The sequence below is a fragment of the Macaca nemestrina genome, chromosome 3 (assembly GCF_043159975.1).
Source record: "Macaca nemestrina isolate mMacNem1 chromosome 3, mMacNem.hap1, whole genome shotgun sequence".
Classification (NCBI taxonomy): Eukaryota; Metazoa; Chordata; class Mammalia; order Primates; family Cercopithecidae; genus Macaca; species Macaca nemestrina.
The window spans coordinates 5,725,356-5,750,772 of record NC_092127.1 but is presented as its reverse complement, the minus strand read 5'-3'; the positions used below and the strand labels follow the sequence as shown (position 1 = coordinate 5,750,772).

The 25,417-nt window shown below is 45.2% G+C and overlaps 1 long non-coding RNA gene across 1 annotated transcript; it reads right to left on the bottom strand.

The window, feature by feature from the left end:
* Positions 1-9,374: 9,374 nt before the first annotated feature.
* Positions 9,375-14,522, bottom strand: LOC139362141 (uncharacterized). The gene is made up of 3 exons (XR_011620470.1): positions 13,242-14,522; positions 11,139-11,243; positions 9,375-9,471 (listed from the first exon to the last, which is right to left on the bottom strand). It is a non-coding gene; the product is annotated as an uncharacterized lncRNA (long non-coding RNA).
* Positions 14,523-25,417: the final 10,895 nt, after the last annotated feature.

Genomic DNA, 25,417 nt, shown 5'->3' with positions numbered 1-25,417 from the left:
GTCATGCGCCAGGCATTGCGCTATGTGTCTGACACATGTTACCTACTTTAGACTTCCCCAGCACCCTGAATCATTGGTCCTGTGTTCCCATTGTACAGGGTAGGAACATAAAGTCCAATGTTATAAATGTGTACAGGCAGGTGATTTGAACCCAGGCTTACTTATTCCAAAGCCAGATCTTTCTGTGGCATCAACAGTTTCCTGATCTATTTTGGGAGTGGAGACATAAGCATCAAAGGTCAGGAAGAGGGCTGGGCAGAGCAGGCCAAGAGCTAGATGATGAGTTTGGACAGTGTGTGGAAACAGGAGAGCCCTGAGGCCTGGGGTGACTGTGCACTTGTCACAGCTGTCTTGCTCTTTGTGGTCTCTTCCCTGCCGGTGTCTCCCAGGGGTTAAGAAAGGCTTGAGCCGCTTTCATTTTTTCCCCAGAACAAGGTATAAGTGTGAATCTGAGGTCCCAGCCCAATGTTTGTGGGCCCACAGTGGGCCCTCTTACTGCCGCTCCTCCTGCCTGCACCCAAACCTGTGGGACCCCATGTAGCAAAAGCTCCTTTCAGCACGAGCAAGGCCTCCCTTCTCAGGAGGTTGTCAATACAGAGATCAGGGCCAGAGTCTGCTCTTTAATTCGTATCCCCGAAGACCCTTTACATCACTTGCACCCAGGGAAGGATCTATAATTATCTTCTGACTAACTAAAAAACCACATTAACCTTTTAAAACAAAATCCCCAGGGTTTTAGGAAAAGTGTAAGCACTGAGGTCAATTTCATGGGCTTACATTGGGATTTGTGAACAACATTTTAAGTGTCTACAAAGCATTAAGTAGTTAGGGACATCTAACAAAATATTAACAGTAGACTTTAAATATATGACCATTTTCTTTTTTATTTTATCATTATTATTATAATTTTTTGAGACGTAGTCTTGCTGTGTCCCCCAGGCTGGAGTATAGTGGTGCGATCTCAACTCACTGCAACCTCCGCCTCCCGGGTTCAAAACATTCTCCTGCCTCAGCCTCCCGAGTAGCTGGGATTACAGGCGCCGCCACCATGCCTGGCTAATTTTTTGTATTTTTAGTAGAGACGAGGTTTCACCATGTGGGCCAGGCTGGTCTCAAACTCCTGACCTCAAGTGATCCTCCCACGTCGGCCTCCCAAAGTGCTGGAATAACAAGCATGAGCCACTGTGCCCGACCAAAATATGACCATTTTCTAAAGTCTCTTTCTTTTAAAATTTGGTGTCATGAAACAGTATTTCCTGCCTACAACTTACAGTCATGTCCTCACTCCAGAACGCACCCTGCTTTCCTCTGAAGAAGAAAAAGGAGATAAAAAGGGAAATCATGTACCATTGGGAAATTGCTGGCTGAAAACTTCTCCTAACTCAATATTTCGTCCTCCTAGCCTAGTTCTGTGAAAAAGCTCAGTGGTCAGATCATTACACATGAACTCAGAAATGGGGGGAGAACTCAGAACTCAGAAATGGGGGGAGAGAGACACAGCAACACAGAGAAAATCTAAGATCATAAAATAAGCTATTCTAGCCAAGTGTTTCATTCTAGGTGAATATTGCCTATAGAAAAATGTTTTTAAACACAATTTTTTGAAAAAACGCTACTGGGAAGCCACTGACTTAAAGCCGCCGAATTTAATGCTGTTTTTAGTGTTTCATGTCCATTACATTTTCAACAGGTGACCAGGAAAGCAGTGCTGGTGCTGGTGTGATTTCTCGACTTTACAACAGGTACATACAGGGCATGCAATGAGAGTCTGAAAACATGTGTCTCCAGCGATCATTTCTTAGGAGACTGTTGAGGCTGTTTGGTAACTCTCAGTGGCAGCCATAGGCATTTTCACAACGTTGCTTTCCTGCCTTCAATTGTAGTTCCTCTTTCAGCTGCAGAACAGCTAACACTCCTGCAGAAATGACCTTCTGCCATGTTCTGGAGTCTTCACCTCCAAATGGGATTGGTCAGGGCCAGTACGTGACACCCTGCCTCGGGGCCGGAAAGCCTTTGTCAGTTACTTCTCAGTGGTGTCAGATTTCTATTAACTCAAGAACACACCCAGAAACCTGAAGAAACTTCTCTTGCAGAGTGATACCGACTCTCCCTCCTCCAGCTTGTGCACTGGCCCAGGCAGAAAGGAAGTCACAACTTAAAAATAAAATTCACACATAAGCTTTCGGCCAACATTTACATCTTAATAACCTGAAGTCCCATGGGGTCCCACGCTGAGCTTTGTCCATGACATTCACAGTGTTCACACACCTCAGACCATCTCCCCTGGGATCTTCCTGGGAAGGCCGCCCCAGCAAAGCCAGCAGTGCTGCCCTTTGCTGAGAAAAGTTCCCACCGTGGCCGGGCTGGAGCCCCACGCACGTACTCTTATGTGCTGCTGCTGTGTCCATCTGCCTTGCAATAAATTCCCCAGGCTTTATCAAATGGCCTTGGTTTTAGAATTTGCCCTTCGGGACGCTATTGGTAAAGGAAATAGCTTGTCATTAGATTAAAAAAATTGTCATCAAAGTCCCCGCTCTTCTGCACAATTAACAAAGCCAAGGCCTCCGCCCCTGGTGCCTGCCTCACCTGACAGAGCAGTGTCTGGCGACGTCTGGACGCACCTGGGACCCAGAGCAGCCAGGGGGAGGCTTTCAGGCCCCCTCAGTGAGAGGAAAGTGCATTTGAACACCTGGAGACAGATGCATGTCTCCGGACTGCCCTTCAGTAAAACATTGCTTCCAACTCCTGATATGCATCTTTATTTTCATTTTTTAGATTATTTCTTGGTAATAACCAGGACATAACTCATGGCTGACTCCTTTTCTAACTCTCCAACTTGCCTCAGTGCCTCCCAAAGCCTAGTCCCTGATGGTAAGGCCCTGTGTCCCCTCAGTTAGGGTGAGGCCCATGGCAGTCGCCTGGGTCTATTAAGAAACCTTTATTTGTAGCCCTGCGCTTCATTAGATAAACTGGTTTTCTGCATGTAGACTGCAAATAATCACTGCATACAAACAAAATGAACTCTGCCGCCTAGCACTAGATAAGTAACGCTTCAAAAACTATTACTCTAGGCCTCTTCATAGACTCAGTTCCTTCCCAGCCACCTCCCCACCCCACCCCCTGGCTAAAGCGAATGTGTATTTATTTGCTGTCTGAAATTCTTTCTATCCTGGTTTCACAATCCTCCCTGCCTCGGTGTCAGAAGTCATATAGTTGCACAGACAAGCTTATCTTTAGGCAGCAGTTTCTAAAACAAATGTAAATCCTTTGCTTTTCTCTCCCCTGCCCACCCCTGACACTGTACTGCATCGCGTAAGCTTCCAAGCTTGCTTTTAGAACTTCGTCCTTGAGCACATGGGACATGGAAAAATACCGCCTGATAGGGTGGCTAATCTAGTGGGATGACTGGAGATCAGTGGATTAGGGAGATTGTGGCGTCAACTGAAGATCAAGGTCCACTGTGCTTCATGCCACTCCTTTAGAACACAAAGGCCAATATCATTCTTGCCACACCAGCTTAAAACCTGATACCTTGGAAGCCGGTTAGGTGAGGCAGCACTTGCTGAACCCAGGGCAAGCAAATATTCCCACCTGCAAGCCTGCTTGGCAGAGCAGGGTTGAAAGTGGGGCACAGAGAAAGTCACCTCAACCATTCTGTACTCTTCTTGCCTTTAACAAGCCCCCATTTTAACCAAGTTTCATCCCTCCTCTTTTTAAAGCCTCCCGAAGGACCCATAATTGCTCTTGATAGAGCTCCTTCAAGTGTAATTTAAATGTAATTCACTTACACAGTCAATCTGATCAGCCCTTACTAATCCATCGCCTGTAACTCATTTTTCATTATTATTTCTTGAATGAGTGATTTAAAAAATTGCATATGCATCTCGTTCCCAAGTCTCTCTCTGAGCCTCTTTGTGATGGGGATGGAGTAAGCACCAGCCTGTATTTCCTTCCTAGTTCCCCTTCCTGAGGCGCTTCCCCCTTGGGGAGATTTCGGTGAATGCTGAAGATACTTTCTTGGGCAGAAAGGAAGGGGCTTCCCATCCTCTGTGGAAGAACCACATTGACAAGCCCCCCAGCACCCCACCTTCTTATTCCCAGTTGTGTGGCCTCAGTTTCCCTGACCCGTCTCTGTGGCTCTCCTCGCAGCCCTCTTGAGGACTTGTTTCTCCACCCCGTGGCTGCTCTGCCAGGCACGGTCTGGGCCTAGACATCCGCAGTCACCAGGTTGGCTTCCGAGGAGCAGCGGCAGCAGGAGGAAGTCTGAAGCTCTGGTGAATGTCCTCCTTTTGGAGCAGGGCCTAAGGCCAACCTGAGTCCAGGAGGAAGAGACGAAGCAGGACAGATGCAGTGGAGGATGAGGACGGGGGACAAAGAAGCACCTTCCTGCCGAAGTGTACAGTGAGGGGGCGTGGGGACCACACTTGGGGCTCTGCAGCGGCAGCTGGAGAAGAGGATGACCTCGAATTGCAGAGGATGCGCTGGAAGACAGAAGGGGGAAAGAGACTCAGAGAGAAACAGGGGGAGAGACAGTAGGGAGAAGCAGGGGGAGAGGGTGAGGGGAGAGAAAAGAATTACCTGCACAAGACGGCCACTTGGATGGAGGATGAGGAATAGAGAGCCCGGAAGGCAAGAAGTAGGTCTAAATTCTTGGCACACATTCATACACAGGAGGCCCGGATATCTGTGGGTGCTGGGGGTTATGTGCACCAAAGGCCCACCTAGCCTATAGTTGCTATGTCGATGAGGCCTTTTCCCTCTCAATGCCCTATGATAGCCAGAAGCGTTATAACTGCTTAAAGGAAGGTGGCTAGGAAAGTTGAGAAAGTACATATTCTCTAGAGTGCTCTGCTATATTTTTCTACATTTTTATTTCCTCCAAGAGTGACAATCCCTCAAAAGCCCAGGAGCCTGCTTTGAAGGGGAAATTAGGGGCCATGTGGCTTGAAGGCCAAGAGAGGAAGCTGCAGTATCTCTAGGTGTGAGCGTAGGGCTGGCCCAGCCTCCTGGAGAGGGGCTTCTCCAGGCCCAAGCCCAGGACCACGAGAACAGCAGCTGCGGGTGTGGGAGAGCAGCTGCTCTGGCCAATAGAACCACAACAACTGGGGTGTCTGAGCCAAACACAGCCCACCAGGGACACCCCATTGTTGGATCGGGCACCATATTTTCCTCCCCCCACCTGGAAAGTGATGCTGTAAGCTGCCATCTGACTTATTCTCCAGGCTCAGCTCAAGCCCACCTCCAGCAAGAGGCCTCCCCCACCCGCTCCCACCCTTATTTGAACCAACAGCCCTCGTAGCATCTACCGATTACAGTTTGCTATTCATCGGTTTTCCCAAGCAGATTGATATTTTGATGCCATGAGCAATAGGGTTTTCAGAATTAAATAGAAAACTTTAGCACTGTATGAAAACTTTAAGAAAAAATTGGACTACTGGCCGGGCACGGTGGCTCAAGCCTGTAATCCCAGCACTTTGGGAGGCCGAGACGGGCGGATCACGAGGTCAGGAGATCGAGACCATCCTGGCTAACATGGTGAAACCCCGTCTCTACTAAAAAATGCAAAAAAAACTAGCCGGGCGAGGTGGCGGGCGCCTGTAGTCCCAGCTACTTGGGAGGCTGAGGCAGGAGAATGGCATAAACCCGGGAGGCGGAGCTTGCAGTGAGCTGAGATCGGGCCACTGCACTCCAGCCTGGGTGACAGGGCGAGACTCCGTCTCAAAAAAAAAAAAAAAAAAAAAAAAAAGAAAAAACTGGACTACTGGCAGAAGTATCTTCCATTAATGCAAGTAGGAGCTGGCTTTATAATTTTTAGTTGGACTTTTTTTTTTAAATCTGGGGAAGTTGTAAGTGAAGATGAAGAATCTGCAAAGACATATCCCCCAGTGTTTAAAAAGAAATGCTTGGGCAAACAGGCTACCTTCAGGTTGTATTTTTTATTTTAATGAAGCAGGTCAGTCTCAGAAAGAAATGTCATAAAGAAAATGTGGCACATATACACCATGGAATACTATGCAGCCATAAAAAAGAATGAGATCACATCTTTTGCAGCAACATGGATGCACCTGGAGGCCATTATTCTAAGCTAATTAATTCATAAACAGAAAATCAAATACTGCATATTTTCACTTATAAGTGGGAGCTAAACATTAGGTACACATGGTCAAAAAATGGGAATGGTAGACACTGGGGAATACAAGAGGCAGGAGAAGGAGAGGGGGTTAAGGGTTAAAAACACTATCTATTGGGTACTATGCTCACTACCTGGGTGACAGATTCATTTGTACTCCAAACCTCAGCATCATGAAATTATAGCTTTGTAATAAATTTGCCCATGTACCCCCTAATTCTAAAATAAAAGTTGAAAAAAAAAAAAAAAAAAAAGAATGCTCCATTCTCAAGGAGGAAACCAGAAGCCCAAGGAATAAAACTGCAAAGGATGTACTGTGGGAGGGAGATGTGATGCCAGCTGATATTTCAGTTAACATCGTTACTGTTCTTGGTAACAGTAACAAGGCTCTGGTTATAAGTTCCATAGGTCTTGAATGGTCTGCCTCTACTTTTCCCATAAGCTAATTATTTTTCACCCTTCATTTTCCAGAAATGAGAGTTTTCGTGGGCGATGAGGCAGATGAACATATGAGATTGCAGTAGAAACTCCAGTTTGTGGCCGGGCGCGGTGGCTCACGCCTGTAATCCCAGCACTTTGGGAGGCTGAGGCGGGTGGATCATGAGGTCAGGAGATCGAGACCATCCTGGCTAACATGGTGAAACCCCGTCTCTACTAAAAATACAAAAAACTAGCCGGGCGTGGTGGCGGGCGCCTGTAATCTCAGCTACTTGGGAGGCTGAGGCGGGAGAATGGCGTGAACCCGGGAGGCGGAGCTTGCAGTGAGCCGAGATCACACCACTGCACTCCAGCCTGGGAGACACAGCGAGACTCCGTCTCAAAAAAAAAAAAAAAAAAAAAGAAAGAAACTCCAGTTTGTGGCGATTTCTGGCTCATTGACCTATGACACTTTTTTTTCGGATTCTTATCTCACTTAACTTTGCTATTTGTATTAGTTTCCAAATGCTACTATAGCAAATTTCCACAAGCTTAGTGGCTTAAAACAACCCAACTGTGTTATCCTACAGTCTGAAGGTCAGAAGTCCTTTAAAATCAGGGTGTAGACAGGGCTGTGTTCCCTCCCGCCTTGGCCAGCTTCTAGAGATGCTCTCGCTCCTTGGCTCAAGGCCCCTCTCGTCTTCCAAAGACAGCCATGTCCGATCTTAACTCGCATAACTCCAACTGTCTTGACTCTTTTTTCCACTTATCAGGACCCTAGTGATACACTGGGCCCACCTGGATAATCTAGGCCCATCTTCCCACCTCAGAGCTTTAACTTAATCTCATCTGCAAAATCCCTTTTGTCATGTAAGTTAACATTCACAGGTTTGGGGATCAGGGTGTGGACATTTTAGGGGTGTCATTATCCTGCCTGCCATGCTGTGGCTATTCACCTTTCTATGTGTTCATGCTTTGGCACCCCTAGCAGATGGGAAGCTCCTTTAGGGAGCAGGGTACTGCTTCTTTGTCATTCTGTTCCCCACAGCAATTGCCCAATTCAGATACTCAGAAGATATTTTTCAATCAGTTTTCCTTCCTGACTCCTGGTTTGAATAACACAGAAGTGTATTTACAGGTAGTAGCTGTGTTGAGCCAGTCATGGTATCTTACCTTCTTGCTCGTCAGTGGGATACAAAGATGATTCAATATTGCCCCAATTTTCTATAAATTTGCCAGGTCGGGCACAGGGGCCCTCACCTGTAATCCCAGCATTTTAAGAGGCCAAAGCAAGAGGATTACTTGAGCCCAGAAGCCCAAGACCACCCTGGGCAGCATAGTGAGACCTCGTCTCTAGAAAAACATTTAAAAAGTTAACTGGGCATGGCGGTGCCTGCCTGAAGTCCCAGCTACTTGGGAGGCTAAGGTGGGAGGATTTCTTGAGCCCAGAAGTTCGAGGCTGCAGTGAGCCGTGATCACACCACTGCACTCCAGCCTGGGTGACACAGTGAGACCCTGTCTTAAAATAATAAATAAATAAATTTGCCTTGCAAAATGTTCAAGATGGCTGGACAGCACCCACAGGGTAAGCTCTTTGACACAGGAACGACATATACAACTAAAGATAAAAATAATGTGATACTTGATTGAGCATAATTTTATGGAGCAAAGAGATGCCAGAATGAGCAGAGAAAGCAACCAGGGAGAGGAGAGCCAAGTGGGTTTATTCTCTCCAAATTTTGAATAAAGTCATGGGGAAATCAAAGTAGTAGGAAGGGGTCCAAATGAAGTGTGCAAAGATGTAAGAGTATAATCGTGAGAACCCAAGACAGCAAGATACGTGTATGTCTAAATACACCAGAACAGCAAAGGAGAGCTTACTTTATTTAAAGTGACACAAATAAAATGGAAAAATATAGCGATGCTACTGGAGGCTGAGGGTGGGAGGAGACACTGGTATAAGCAGCTTTCTTGGTCCTTTGCTTTTGTCGATCAATTTTCCAGGATTACCTAAAATGCAGCCAGATTTATCCCAGTAAGAAAAAACTTAGCCCCTTTCTGGATGCCCAGAGCACTTTGTTTCCACAGTACAAAGTGCTGACCACATGTGGCTTCAAATTTTGCTGTGGAAATCCCTTTACACCCCCTGAAAGCAGATTCAGGTGTGCTAGATGGTGTTTTCCAAAGATGAAAATGTCACAGTATCCCCCACTCATGTGCTTCCAGAACTTGGCCACAACCCATCAAGACCTAGAGTCTAATTCTGTTTCCTTGAGTCAAGGCAGGTTTGAGACTCACTCACAACCCATAGAAGGCAGTACAATGGGTGCTACCTAGCTTCTAGGTCATCAAAGATGGCTGAGCTTCTGTCTTGCTGGGGCATTTGATCTTGGAGCCCTGGGCTTCCATGTGAAGTCCGAGTACCCGAGGCAGCCATGCCGTGAGGGAGGCCACAGCGCCTGGGAAGGACCCGGATGGACGCTGCAGTCAGCAGACATCATCCTCCAGTGCTCCAGGCCAGGGCCAGACATGTGAGGAAAGGAGCCTTTAGATGATAATACACCCCAACTGCTGCATTACCCCCAGCGGTCAAGGCCCCAGCTATCATGCAGCAGAGACAAGCCACTCCTGCTGTCTAAATTCCAAACCCGCCGGGCGCAGTGGCTCATGGCTGTAATCCCAGCACTTTGGGAGGCTGAGGCGGGCGGATCACAAGGTCAGGAGTTCAAGACCAGCCTGACCAATATGGAGAAACCTCATCTCTACTAAAAATACAAAAAAACTAGTCATGGTGGCACATGCCTGTAATCTCAGCTACTCGAGAGGCTGAGACAGGAGAATTGCTTGAATCCAGGAGGCAGAGGTTGCGGTGAGCGGAGATCGTGTCACTGCACTCCAGCCTGGGTGACAGAGTGAGAATCCATCTTAAAAAATAAATAAATAAATAAATAAATAAATAAATAAATAAATAAATAAAATAAATTCCAAACCCACAGACTCTGAGAGCATAAATAAGGTGATCATTTTTAAGCCACTAAATTAAGGGGTGACTTCTTATGCAGCAACAGTACCAGGGGAACCAGGCATGAGCAGTGCACATATGTTCACTGAAGTTATATTTGGGAAGTTTTCCTGGTTAAGAGCTCTAATTATAGCCATTATGTTAACAGAGAAACCAACACCTAGGAAAATTAGAGGGTAATCAGTGGCTTCTCCGGGACTTCAGCTACAGTGATGGGTGAGAGGAACATGACAAGGATCAATTCTGAGAGTGCTGGCCGGGTGCAGGGGCTCAAACCTATAAGCCTTCATTTTTTCAGGTCGAGGTGGGTAGATCGCTTGAGTCCAGGAGTTCAAGACCAGCCTGGGCAACATGGCAAAATCCCATCTCTACAAAAAATACAAAAATTAACTGAGAGTGGTTGTGCTCACCTGTAGCCCCAGCTACTCAGGAGGCTGAGATGGAGGATCACCTGAGCCTGGGGAGGCCAAGGCTGCAGTGAGCCATGATTGTGCCACTACACTGCAGCCTGGGTGACAGAGTGAGACCCTGTATCAAAAAAAAAAAAAAAAAAAGAAAAGAAAAGAAAAAAAAATAGAGGTTATTTTACTTGAAGCAAGAAAAAAATATTTTCTGGAAGGGAATCAGTTTTCTAAAAAAGAAAAGTAGCAGAATGTTTGTGCCTAGAGACAAGTGAGAATAGGCACCCGTCACCCATCCGTGTCCGCCAGGATGAGCTGCCCACAGGCGAGGTGGGGGACCACCGCCCAGCTGAGGCAGGAGTGGCCCCTGCAGGGGTAAAACAGTGAAGAAGGCTTTCCAAGCAGTGCTGCAAAAAGGCCTTTCTATTGTTTTTTATGTAAGTCCGTTTCATGCCACATTTTGGGTGAAACACACACACACACAGTCTGCACAGCCGACAGTGAACAGGACTTCCTGGTGACTCTGGGTAAAGTCACTGTTGCTGGGAGAGAAGGGAAATGCATGTTTCTGGTGAGTTTTGCCTTATGTGGCTAAATGGGAGGAATTTGGCAAATTTCCCAGTGCAAGAAGTCTATGGGACAGTCTGAAAAAGGAAGGGAGGATCATCTCCACCAGTTACTGAAGTGAAAGTGAACTGTTCTTTTCTGGGGACCCCTCCTAACAGAGAAAGGGTTGAAATGAAAACCACAGCACAGCCAATTTTGTAATATTATCTGGCCAGTTTAGTAGCCTATAGGTATATTGTTTAAGGCATTTAGAAATCCAGGTGGTTGTTATTGGGACTATTATTTTCTTTGCTTAAGATATCTAACCAATTTTGCATAAACTAGGATGGGGAATATACAGGCCTTGGTGTTTCTTTTCCAATTAAAGAAATCTCAGTAAATAATTATGGAGCAGGTAACTCCCAAAATGTTCCCTTGGATAATGAAATTCCAAGAAAGAGCCTTTAAAAATTTGTAGTAGGCTGGGCACGATGGCTCACGCCTGTAATCCTAGCACTTGGGAAGGTTGAGGTGGGTGGATCATTTGAGTCCAGGAGTTTGAGACCAGCCTGGACAACGTGGTGAAACCCTGTCTCTACAAAAGGTTTTAAAATTAGCCAACCTGTAGTCCCAGATACTCAGGAGGCTGAGGTGGGAGGATCATTTAAGCCAGGGAGGTCAAGGCCACAGCGAGTCGTGATTGTGCCACTACACACAAAAGGAGATCCTGTCTCAAAAGATAATAACAATAAGTAAATAATAAACATTTGTAGTAAATAGATGTCTGTTTCTGGGGCTTATTCTGCATTATAAATCTACTCAGCATCAAGGTCCCAGGATTAAATTTTAAACGTCAAGCTTCCTTCTTGTCCTGAAATGTGTCAACAGGTACTGAGTGTTGGCTCAAAGTAACTTGGTCTTACTTGAGGTAATGCTCTATCAGATACCCTCAATTATCTGGTCACTACACAGCCAAATCTCCTGCAGGCCTGGGCTGCCATTCTGGAGAAAGTGAATCACAAATCACCTTGAATTAAGATAATGTAGCTTCTACCACACATAAGCCCCCAAACCTCAGTGGTAAAACACAACAGAAATTCACTTCCCACTCACGCAGGAATTGGCACAAGGCAAGAATGAGGGAAGTGCCACACAATCCTGTGCAGCCTGTGCTGAGATGGGCTCTGCCATCCTACAGGCATGTCCCCAGCACTGCTGCCAACAGACAGGATCAGAGAGCAAAGGATGGACGGGAGGGTTTTGTGGGCCAGGTGTGGAAGTGTCATAGGTCACTTCCTCCTAGCTTCCCACAGCCAGGACTGTCACCTGGCCCAAATTATTAAGGAGATGCAGGTCTCTCTTGAAAACATCTCTCTCTGGCCGGGTGTGGTGGCTCACGCCTGTAATCCCAGCACTTTGGGAGGCCGAGGCAGGCGGATCACGAGGTCAGGAGATCGAGACCATCCTGGTTAATACGGTGAAACCCCGTCTCCACTAAAAATACAAAAAATTAACCGGGCGTGGTGGCAGCGCCTGCAGTCCCAGCTCCTAGGGAGGCTGAGGCAGAAGAATGGCGGGAACCCGGGAGGCGGAGCTTGCAGTGAGCCGAGCTCGCGCCACTGCACTCCAGCCTGGGTGATAGAGCAAGACTCTGTCTCAAAAAAAAAAAAAAAAAAAAAAATCTCTCTGGCTGAGCAGCTGCTTCCCAGCAACAGAGAAGGGGAGCAGAGTTCCCTGATGAGCATCCAACCTTTGGCTGCCATGTCACTTACACTGGATTCTGCCCAGCCCCAGCCTGTGGGATAGCGCCACAGATTATCAAACCGCTCCTAGTCCCAGCAGGTCCGTAAGACCATGCTTTGCTGTCTTGATCTGTATTACATTAGTTTGCAGCAGTGCTTTGGAACTGGGAGATGGTCCTTCCTGTGAGGATGCAGCAAAGATGGATGAGGCTAGGTCTGCCCCGCGCACCCTGTTTCCAGTGCTCCTTCACCAAGGAGGCCAACCAAACATGGGAGCTTCTTATGAAAGGGAAGCATGTTCCTCTGGTGCTCAGTGATAGATGACCACCTTAGAGTATGCAGCACCCAGGGCAGGCTCAGGTGTCAAGAAGACTTGCTGTGGAACTAGGCCCTGGCCAGGATTTCACTCAGTAATAAACTCTAGGTGTTCTTTTTCCTCTGTGAGTAGCTACCAATGACAGAATGGCGGGATTCAATGCTGAAGGTAAGCAGACCTGCTCAGAGATCTGTTTATCTACACAATGAGTTAGCTTGCCCTGTGGCCCCATCACTCTATGTAAATCTAGATTATTTTTAAGGAATGGCAAATATAAGCCATGATTTATTGTTATCTCATTATACTAGGCACTGTGCAAAATACAATACAGTTTTCATCTATCATAATAACAACAGCTCTGCAAGGTAGACATTATTGCTTTTATTTTAAAATGAGGTGCCTCAGCAAGGTTAGACAGCTCCTTCAAGGTCACTGATGAGCAGCCGAGCTGAGACTGGAGTCCAGGCCTATGTAATTCTAAGCTCTGCTCTCCTTCCTACGTGCCATATGATGCATACCCCACCACCAGGCTGCGGGATGCTTGCCACCAGCCTCCTAGAGTAAATGCTTAGCACACACACGGCAAACACCCACCTGCTCATCCCCCCCATAAGACTCACCGCAGTGAGCCTTCTCAGAACACTAACAGTAAGCATGGTACACTCACCTTGATAGAGTAACTCCCGTGTACAAGAAGTTTGTAGAAAACATCTTCATTGAACAGTGAGTGTCCATTGCACATGACTGTGCATATGAACAACATATCATCTGGCCACACCCACCCCTCTTCAGCCATGCCAAGGGTGGGCTGCAGAGTTACAACAGCTGTTTCGGATTCCTGTAAGTGTTCATGTCACCATCATGACAGGAAGTACAAGGTCCACTTCTCTTCGCCTCTGCTTCTTCAGAGTTAACAAACCAGGGAAGTGTGCCTTGTCTTTCTCCAGATAGGTTGAAAAGGCCGCAGGAATTCAGAGAGTAACCAACTCGTCACCAATACAGCCTTTTTGCCAGGCCACCAGAACATTGGAAAAGATAGTTACTACTGCTAAGAGTCATACCATTGAGCAGAATCTTCCACAGTGAAACATTTTTCTGCGTGTCTTTGAATTCTTTAAGCAAAGACAGGGCAGTTTGACACTGGAAATCACAACAAAGAAAAGCACATTGCCCATTCCCTAACCGCCATTATTAAAATAATTACTTCAGTTATTGGAGTGTTTCACATTGCTGGACACTATAGTGGATGCTTTACACACATTGTCTTATTCAGTCCTCACATTGATCCTACAAAGACATTAATTTTATTATTTCCCTTTTGCAGAAGAAAACGAAAACAACTAAGAGTCAGATTAAGTAAGCACATAGCACACGACAGCATAACCTGAGCCCTGGTTTGTTTGAATCCCTCTAAAGCCCATGCTTTTTCCTTTGTACCGGATACCTAGAGGCCCCAAAGTTGTGTGCAAAAAATGCCAGCCCAAAGGAAACGCCAGCACGAAGTGGGGAGCCCGTCCAGTGCCACGTGGCGCTGTTGCTGTTTAGCCGTTACAAGAAGGGGAACGCAGTGTTCTGAAACTGCACAGGGACTGTAAACAAAATAAATGGAAGCTCTCAGAATTGGTGCTAATGCCTTGCTGGAGGCTGATTTCAGAAGAAGCCTATTGGGTAGCGTTTGATAGGTAGCTTGGCCCCCAAAATATTAAAGTGCTGAGAACAATGTCTGTTTTGTGGGTGTGTATGCATTTAAAGCAGTTTATCTATTCCTATGCCAGTGCTTTCCGGTGCATATCAGATCTCAAATGCTTGCTTAGTTATTTAAGAATTCCAAGGAAGCCTGAAATGAGCTTTCGTAAGGAGAATTCCAAAGCTGACATTTGTTGATAGAAGTAATTTCATAAGGTTTGATAGAATGGAAGATTTGCGATTGCATTAGAGGGTAGCAGTGGGATGGAATTACAGGAAGGACCCCTGCCAGCATGCCCCTCATACATAATAAATAAATAGAGCAAGGCCATGAACCAATGACTTCAGATGAAAACGCTCACATGTAAAAATACACATATTTTATAATATTTTATTTGTAACAAAGGCCTTAAGAAGGTATAGGTGCAAATGAGTTCATAAGATATGCCATCAGCCAGGCACAGTGGCTCACTGTGATAATCCCAGCACTTTTGGAGGCCAAAACGGGTAGATCGCCAGAGGCCAGGAGTTCGAGACCAGCCTGACCAACATGGTGAAACGCCGTCTCTACTAAAAATACCAAAAAAATTAGCCAGGTGTGGTGGTGTGCGCCTATAATCCCAGCTACTCAGAGGCTAAGGCAGGAGAATCACTTGAGCCTGAGAGGCAGAGGTTGCAGTGAGCTGAGATTGCACCATTGCACTTCAGCCTGGGCGACAGAGGAAGACTTTGTCTCAAAAAAAAAAAAAAAAAAAAAAGATATGTCATCTATTGACTGTTTGCAGTCTGTCAAGTCCTACACATATTATCTTATTTAATCCTGACAACATCTTGTGAGTTTGTGGAGAAAAGGATTCTCATGGCCATGCTACAGATAAGAAAATTAAAATTCAGGGAGGTTAAGTCCACAGACGGTAGTAAGTGGCTGAGCTTAGATTCAAACCCAGGTCCTGCTTTCAAAGACAGGCTGTTTCTCATTTCTCTGAACAACAGACTTCACATTTCCTAGCACAGCTGAGCATCACTTTGAAGTTCTCCTACTCCTCCCTCTGAGGCATCTGAGGAAACCTTGGGAGTAGTAAAAAATAATTATATGTACATAGAGGTTGTTTATTTGTTTACACACATAGCCTTTCCTTACCCTACGTTGTTCGCATGCCAGAGTCCCCAGAGCCTCCTCTCCACAGTGTCAGATAATACTTACCCTCACCAGCCTGTAAGCTACCTCTTTTGAGCTTCGAGAATTTGCCCATAAATTTCCACACATCGTAGGAGTCTTAGCTTTCACTGAGTTCCTTCACATTCTTTGTGACCTGGAAGCTTTCCATTTTTCAGACTTAAAGATACTGCTGTGAAAAAGTAAACATGTAACAACATCTGTTCTGCATTTGAAGATTCATTCAATCACACTGGTTTCTTTCTCTGCTCCCCCAACTTCATGGGGGCGATTGGCACATGTCAGGAGCAGGGACTCATTGGTTTTCTGTTTTAAGTGCTGCCCCTTTTCTGTTTTCCTTGTCCTTCCCGGTGATACCCACCTGTGTTAATGCCTGTGTTAGGATTCCTTCCCGCGCATGTCTTTAGGGTGTAACAAGAGTCACAGGGGAAATCATGTTAGAGGCAGGGTCTGAACTGCTTGCTGCTTTCCTCATTCACCTAACTTCGTATTGCAGGGCTAAGAGAATCCAACATCATTTTACCCATTCTTGGGATCTTGAAAGGTCTTTCTACAGTTTAACATCGTTATTCAATTCATGAAATATTTTGATGACATTATAGACTTGGAAAATTCACTGAACAATTCTATTCCATAGTTATTTCTGAAAATGTTACATAAATTCAACTTCTGGTGTTCTCAGTTCCCAAGAGGCCACATCTTCAATATTTCTTTGTCATGGATGCATGAAATTGTTTGAAAATAGAAAGGAAGTGTTATTTCCCTTGCTTCAAAGCCCAGGATAACTTTCATTTTAACAGGCCTCTTTAAAGTCTGGGAACCCATGCTATTGCCTCCCCCGTTATCCACAAACCCACTCGTCAGCCCTTTCCCCACTGAAGAATGAATGAGGCATGACTCCCTGTCCAAGTAGCATTTCTCCTGCTACATCAAAGCTCATTCAAGCTTTGAGCTCCAAAAAAGTAATCCAAAGAAAACCTAGCATAAACTTTTTGCCCTGGTCAACAACTATCTATCAAGTTAGATATCAGTGCAGGCTACCTTCTTCCCAGGTCAGGTCCTCAATATGGGCAAGTAGAGGAGGGAATAATAGAAATTCCAGTCAGGTTTGGGTAGATTAAAGAAAGAGGCAGGGGGAGATTCAGGATTTGTGGGATCCCAAAGCTTATGAAATTTGAGGCATCCTGTTTAAGGAAAAAAAGTAAGATTATAAATATAAAATTATATATGAGTGTTAATATTTAGAATAAGAAAAGAACACAAGACAAATAACTTTTTAAACTGGCAAATAACACAAACATGAAGTCCAAACAGTTAAGATTTTTCTTTAAATAACTGCTTAAAATATCTCTATCATACTTTTTCCATATGTTTATTAGCTGGCTATTTTATAATTTTTTAAATAAAAGGAATAGAAATATAATTGCTGCTCAGACTTTTGGCTAAGACCAAGTATGGAGAATGGAAATATAATGCAGCCTTTTATCCAGCATATTTGGTCAAAATTTGTTTTTTATTATCAAGAAGCTTGGAAAAGTTTATTTTGGCTTCACAATTCATTCTTAATGATGTCATATAAATATTTGGGTTGTTGTCAAGTTTAGAGGAAATCTCCATGGCCTTTCTTTCATACAGGAGCTTTTGTAGACATATTCATTATTTATAGTAATGTTACAGATTTCTGTCCAGTAAATATGGAAAGTCTGTCAATTTTGGTTCATGCAATTCCTATCAAAAGCTAAAAATATAAATATGATGAACTTACAATTGTATACTCTGCATTACCAAGTATATTACTCTGTTCTCACATTGCTATAAATAAATGGCTGAGACTGGGTAATTTATAAGGAAAATAGATTTCATTGGCTCACAGTTCCATAGGCTATACAGGAAGCATGGTGCTGGCATCTGCTCAGTTTCTAGGGAGGCCGCAGGCAACTAACAATCATGGTGGAAGGCGAGTGGGGAGTAGGCACGTCACATGGTCAGAACCGGAGCAAGCGAGCGAGGGGGAGGTGATACACACTTTTAAACGACCAGATCTTACAAGAACTCATTGCTGTCATGAGGACAGTACCAAGAGGGATGGTGCTAAACCATTCATGATCTGCCATCAGGATCCAATCGCCTCCCACCAGGCCCCACCTCCAACACTGGGAATTATATTTCAATATGTGATTTGGGTGAGGACACGTATCCAAACTATATCCCCAAGGTTATTCTGAACTGGGGAGAACTACACTTTTGAATAAGCATCATTAAGAATCAAGTCCTCTACCAACAGTTTTATCCTGTGATGGCTGGAAGAATTTTCCACAGACGAGCTGCTGGTTCCACATATTTCAAACATTGTTTTTCCTCCCCTTCCCCACACACTTCCAGGGCTGGTATCAATTGCCCTGTGTTCTCTGACTCTGCACATTTATGTCTTGACTTCAGGAAAATCAGCCCAGTGGGCTCAGGGAGTATTCCTGGAAGTCATTGCTCATCAGGATGGTTATTCATAACTCAGCTATATGTGAAATTGTCAGAAAACCACATAAATAGGTCCCATTTAACCAAAACTAAATATATCTCTGACTTGAACTCCACTAAAGCACGTATGGAAAAACATCCCGGGCCACTCCCAACACCCACGCAAGGAACACAGAAACAGAGAGGAGGCAAAAATGGAAAGAACCAGCAGTCTCCATTGTTTAAGTGTCTTACTTTTGCAAATTTTATAAACATATGACCATTTGAACACATTCTAAGGCTCTTCCCCGGGCCTTACATTTTGTTATTTTAAGCCACCAAGTTTGTGGTAACTTCTTACAACAGCCCTGGGAAACGAATAGGCCTGCAAAACTTGTTCCCACTGCAACTGAAATGAAAGAAGGGAAAATAAGCAGCATGACTTGTCCAGACTTCTACTTGGAGAGCTAAGGATGTGGGATTTAATTCTTAAGGCTAAGGAAATGATTAAGAAGAAGCTGCATGTTTCACTTACCTATTGTTGCATAAAAAAACCATGAAACAACCATGTCATCCTTATGCTCCCAGATTCTACAGGTCAGGAATCTGGAAAGAGAACAGAAGGTGTGGCTCTTCTCCGAGGTGTCTGGGGCCACAGCTATGAGTCCCATGGCTGGGGGTAGGCTGGATGGGGCTGGATGACCCATTGCTCAGGCAACATCTTGGCTCCTGTGTCCAGTCTTTGAGTTGGGCTGGCTGGAGGCTGGCTGAGCTGGGGCTGGTGACCAGAGCATCTACCTGTGGTCACTGTAGCATGGCAACCTCAGGCTCCTGGGACCGCTCACAGGGAAGTTCAGGGCCCCAAGGGCAAATGTTCCCAGGCGACAATGCAAGTCTAGATTGCCTTCCATAGCTTAACCTTGGGAGTCATATGGTATCACTTCTACCATTCTCTATTGGCCAAAGCAGACCCAGATTCCAAGGGATGGGACACAGCCTCTGCCTCTTGATGGGAAAAGTGCCAAAGAATTTGTGACCATGTTTCAACCTGCCATATTGCATGATGTTCTTTCACCCCTTCCTTACAACCCATCCTGAAGCTGCAGGAACAAGATCAGCTCTGCCTGCAAATCAGCACAGCGACTCTAGCCCAGTCCACAGAGCTTCTACCAAGAGAGGCTGCTGTGATGGCACATTAATAGTTTTTAAGTCATAATTAATAATGCAATGAATTAATATATATTTCATAATTTAAGGCACTATTTCATTGAAATCTTTGTTAAGTAGATGGTCTCTAACTTACGATTTTTTGATGTTATGATGGTGTAAAAGTGACATGTGTTCCATAGAAACCATACTTGGAATGAATTTTGCCATTTGCTCTTTTCCCGGGCTAGTGATGTGTGGTCCGATACTCCCTCTCCATGCTGAGCAGCGGCAGTGGGCTGCATGCAGCTCCCAGTCCGCCACGATCATGAGGGTGAATGATGATACTCTACGTTGTCCTGTGTCACTGGGTGACTTTGCCCAGCTGAAGCTGATGTATGTTCTGAGCATGTTTAAGGGAGTTGAGCTAAGGGACTGTGATATTTACAACAGGTTTGTCTGAATGGGACCCCATCGTAAGTCCAGGAGTATGTGTATTTCTCACAGCAAGCCCACATGTAATGCTGCATCCCAAGACTTTTTGAAACCAGACTTTGGGAAATATATTGATATTATGTCTTTGTGAGGTTATCGTGTAGCCAGAACACCCCTATGTGGTTTTACATTCCTTCCTTTAGCCTTGACCTCTGATGAAACCCTGTTAAACATTACACTGTGGTCTCGGCCATGCTGTGAGGAATCAGTGAAAGCCAGGCCCAGGTGGATGTGTTGAGACAGAGAAAAGAAGTGGGTACCCTCTTGCCTCAGGCTTGTAGCAATGGTGGGGTCTGGAAGAGGCCAGGTGTGTTTAGTGAAGATGTGACCCTTGGGAGGGTCATTTGTGATGTGACCAGAAAGTCAGGATGGGCGGCCCTGAGAGACCTTCCTTTGAGCTCAAGTCAGGGGAAACTTTGGGAAACAGTCATAAAGATAAAGCGAATAGCTGTGAAGGTGTCCACTGCCTCGCAATAATCCAGCCAGGGGCCATGCCTTCAGGACCTGGCTTGGCTGTGCCCTGATGAGGTAAGATTCAGCTGCAACCTAGGCTGTCCTCCACTGACCAGACCCTGCACACTGGTGTGGGGCTGTGTGCACCTGGCGGAAGCAGTTGCTCACTGCCACTTCTCAAAGGTGTTACGTGAACTAGGGTAGCCCGAATATTGTTATAGATTAACAAGTACAATTCTGAAGCATAGGAAACAAAATTAGTGCAAGTTGGGGTAACAAGGACTCAAGCCCACTTGAGGTTACTGTTGGGGCAGATTTGAGTGGGAGATGGTCACAGAAGCTTGGGTTGAGGGCAGGACCAGGCGATAAGTCTCCCGTCACAGAAGTGGGAGTAGGGAGACACATAGATAGATGATACATAGATTTTGTCTTGGTCTATTCCTGTCACTATAAAGGAATACCTGAAAGTCAATAATCTATAAAGAAAAGAGGTTTACTTGGCTCAGAGTTCTACAGGCTGTACATGAAGCGTGGCGCTGGAGCAGTAGGTGAAGGGTAGCCAGTGTGTGCATATCACATGGTAAGAGAGGAGAGGGAGCGGAGGATGCTGCTAGACTCTTTTTAGCAACCAGATCTCTTAGGAACTAGTAGATCAAGAACTTGCTCATTACCACAAGGATGGCACCAAATGGCCATAAAGGATCTGACCCCACAATCCAAATACCTCCCACCAGGCCCCACCTCCAACACTGGGGATCTACTTTCAACATGAGATTTGTCCAAACTATATCAGATATTCAGTGCCTTCAGTCAGTAATCAGCACTACGGGGTGTCTTGGGTGAGCACCCTCATCTGCATGCCACGGTACCCAAGAGGACTGACCCCATGGGCCTGGGCAAACAGCAAGGCCTATGCTACCTTCTGGAAGCCAAGAAGATCAAAGGACTTCATATACTGATACTACCAGACTCCTATGCCTGGCAGTCAAAGCCATACACATGGATGAAACTAGAAGTGTATGGCCAAGCCTACCAACAAACCCCCAAACCGTGACTTCTCCTTTGACACATCATTCATGAAATGAAGGAATTAGAGAGGAGATCACCCAGTCCACACTTATCTCCAAACTGAATTGGAGTCAGTAGTCCTACTAGTGACTACTAGTAGGCTCTTACTTCATCCCACCCTCCTTCCCTCTCCCACCATCACCACCAATAGCATAACCCAGGAAGCATGACTTACATCTGGAGTTCTGATGGAAGTTCTTATCAGGACTATAAGTTTCTTGGGTCAAGGTCATGCTAACTTCAGACCAGTATCCTCCAGGAACTCTTGTAGTGCCTGATAGATAGGAGATATATAATGACTGCTCAATCTATATTTGTTGAAAGAACAAAGGACAGGGAGTTTCAGGACACAGTCACTGTAAAACTGGGTGCATCATATTCCCACTGACTGATTTCTGGCTCCATACTTGTGAGTGCCACCCAGTTTGATGCTGCTGCAGGGCTGAGGTGCTCCCGGGGGGCTGAGACATAGGAGAGCTGCCACCACCCTCAACAGTCATCCTGGGACACCTGAGCACTCTTAACCCAACCTCTGCCTGGCCCAGCCAGTCCCTTTGGTTAAGGAGCTGGGTATGGGAAATTTGACAAAACACGTGAGAGTACCAAGGAGAGGAGAGCGGGGCACAGAAATCTGAATGCCATGGGCTCCATTTGTTTCTTCCAGCCTTGGGTGCAATTCAGTTTGGAGATAAGTGTGGACTGGGTGATCTCCTCTCTAATTCCTTCATTTCATGAATGATGTGTCAAAGGAGAAGTCACGGTTTGGGGGTTTGTTGGTAGGCTTGGCCATACGCTTCTAGTTTCATCCACAAGTTCCAAGAAACCCAGCTGTGAGCTGCATAATTTCCAATTAAATGTCTTCTCCCCATTTAGCCAGGAACTACAAACAAAGTTCTTTTTTTGGCATTTATTCTTGGTAGCGGGCTAAATGAAGAGTTAACATTTAAGTGAACTGACATAAATGCCTGTTGATTTACTGTATATGAATTCAATAAATGTTTGTAAGCAATAGCTATGCTCAGCTCAATGCATCAAGGGACTTTTTAAAAGGTCTAGGATACTAGGGCCTTCCACTAACTATTTAGTTAGAAAAATGGAGCAGAATCCCTTTGGGAAAATATAGAAAAAAGCTACTGAGGGTCTAATCATGAGTCCCATGAGTGTCCCAGTCATGGATACTGGTGGGCTGGGCAGGTCCCCAAACACAAGTGGGACCTTGACCCCAGCCGGTGCCCAGGCTCTTGATATCATCGGGAGAAAAAATTCAAGGATGAGTCAGAAAATAGTGAAAGTACAGAGATTTGTTGCAAAGTGAAAAGTACACACTCAAGATAGGGGAGTGCAGGTGGACTCAAGAGAAAGTTGTGTGCAAGGGTGTTTAGGGTTGCTACTTGTATGAGTTTCTTTAACCAAGGGGTGGAATATTCATGAAAATTCCTCGAAAAAGGTGGAGATTTCTCAGAACCGTGGTGCCACCCACTTTTACACCAAATATGGGTGTTCCTGGAACTGTCATGGTGCTGCCAGCTATGCGATTTGTATGCTAATGAATGAATAATGAGGTCCTAAGAGAAACCTCGGTCAAATCCAGCACCATGTTGGGTCTAGCTGGTCTTAGCCAGCTTGGCCTACACCCTAGTTTTTCAGGGTCCTATCAGCTCTTAGCTCCTGTGGCTATTTCAACAGTTTCCTTTTGCTAGTCATGTGAAATGCCTGCCTAGAATTTTCTATTCTTCTGCGACCACCCTGTATTATTCCTGCCTCATTTCTGACAGAAGAGGCAGGAGGAAGGCTGGAAAGGCTGGGTAGATTAAGTGAGAGGAGGAAAAAGGGTAAAGCGTTCCAAGCAGGTAGAATAGCGTGAGCAAAGGCTTGAAGGCAGCATAGTTGATAACCCCAAAATGTTTCTGTTATGAATAGAAACCAGAAGGAAGTAATATGAAATGAATTGGTTGGAAACAGATGAAATGCTTTCTAGAAGAACAGGTGCTTGAGCGTGTTAGGGAGGAAAAACTTTCTTCTGTCCCGTAAGTTTAATGGCTGGAGCCTGTAAATTTAACTGACGCAAGACACGTTAACAGGAGAAAAGGAATACAAATGTATTTATATTTTTACATACCTAGGAGTTCACAGAAAACTGGTGAAATGCAAAGTGATTAGGCTCAGAGACTTATATATCATTTTAACAAAGGAAAGGGATGACAAATTGAGGGAAAGTGACTAGGAAATACACAGGGGAGATTAATGGAGGAAACTTTTTGAAACAAAGCTTGTTTATGCAGACTCATCTCAATGCTGACCCTCCATCTTTGACGGTAAGAGTTGCTCTACACTTCCTGGTGTGGGAGTTGAGGAACACCTTCCACAAAGGGAATGCTATGCCCTTGTTTCAGGTAGGAAAAGAGAGAGCAGAGGATTCATCCTGCATCTGCTCATTTTCAATTGCTTTCAGCCCCAAATAAACCATATGTCAAAGTGGCATATTTTGGGGTGGCATATTCTGGACCCCTTCAATCATGTAGGTCAGTACTTGCCAAAATATCTTCACTGAAATTCTAGCCTTGCAATCTTTACTTGACCATAGAAAAAGAATTCCCAGCTATCTGCCCATCAGGCAATTCAAAAAAGCTCTGAGTCCTGCTGCAGTAGAGAAATCTGTTTAACTTGGTTTCAGCCCTATTAAACATGAAAAGATAATAATCAGTAATTAAGGAAGTATGAGTTGAAAATACAAACACCTATGAGAATGGCTAACATTAAAAAGAAAGAAGTGGCAATACCAGGTGTGAATGAGGATGCCGAGACCTCAGCTCTCCTGCATTACCAGGAAACTCATGGTAGACAAGGGTAAGGTTTGTTATACAGAATCAAGTCAGCACCTGCTTCATTGACTAGAGATTCCAGTGACTTCCACACATCCTTCTTGCCCTGATACTGAGAGGGAGATACTCTTACAAGCGGAGATTTCCTTTATAGATGTAGATTTCCCCTGCACAGGGATCTGTTTTCAGATTAGAACTCCTGTGTCTGCAGTTTCTCAAAATAATCAGCTCAAAATAATCCTCATGCCCAAGAAGCATATTTTGGGGTGGCATATTCTGGTCTTCTATAGTCATATTTTAAGATGGCATATTCTGGTCTAAATGGTCAGAGAAGACCTCACTGAGAAATTGAAATTTAAGCAAAAACTTGAAGGAGATGAGGAAGAAAGCCATGTGGCTATTTAGGGGAAGAATGATCTGAGCAAAGAGAAAAGAGGTGCAAAGGCCCTGAGACAGGTACATAACTGAGTTCTCCAGATGAAAATCCATAGAATAGGGGCTGGACACCTAGGATCCTGTCCTAGTTCTATAGATTATTCCTGCCGTATGAGCCCATTTTCCTCATTTGTTGAATTAAGGCATTCAGCAAGGAGGTGACCAAGATCTCTTCCAGCTTGAACCTCGGATTCTAAATGCCCTCTTCTTTTGAGACTGCCACTTGCTTTTCTGCCCATATGACCCACTGGTCATGCTCACAAACCCAAGATTCACCGTTTCTCCATCCATTCAAAATAAGTCGAGGGAAACTGGCCTTTGCTGATCTTTTCATCTGTGCCTGACTCTGTTATGGTGATTCTATCTCCTCAGCACCTTTTAAAAAGAAATCCAGTAATCTCACTGATTTGAAATTACCCCCATCCCTTCAACCCTCAGTTGCTAAATCAAGCAGGCTGACAAACACTCTATTTCCCCAGTTCTAAGACGCCATCAATTATAAGATACTCTATCAATTTAATAGCAGCATTTCAGTGGGAGAAGGAAAGAAAAGAAGGAAGGAAGAGAGATTAGAAACAAAGAAGGGAGGGGCCGGGCACGGTGGCTCACGCCTGTAATCCCAGCACTTTGGGAGGCTGAGTCAGGCGGATCACCTGAGGTCGAGAGTTGAAGACCAGCCTGAGCAACATGGAGAAACCCCCATCTCTACTAAAAATACAAAATTAGCTGGGCGTGGTGGCATATGCCTGTAATCCCAGCTACTCGGGAGGCTGAGGCAGAAGAATCGCTTGAACCCAGTAGGCAGAGGTTGTGGTGAGCCAAGGTCGTGCCATCGAACTCCAGCTTGGGCAACAAGAGTGAAACTCTGTCCCCCCCCACAAAAAAAAAGAAAGAAAGAAAAAAGGGGGGAAAAGAAAGGAAGAGATAGAGAAAGGGAGACAGAGAGAGAGAGGCACATCTTACTGTGTGTCTTCTTAAATGACTTTGGAATTCACTTATCCATGCCATTACATGCTGCTTTCATTACCAAAGTTTAACTCTGGCCTGTTTCATTATCAGAGACTAAATATTCTTCCACATGATTTCGGACACCCACAGTTACTCACA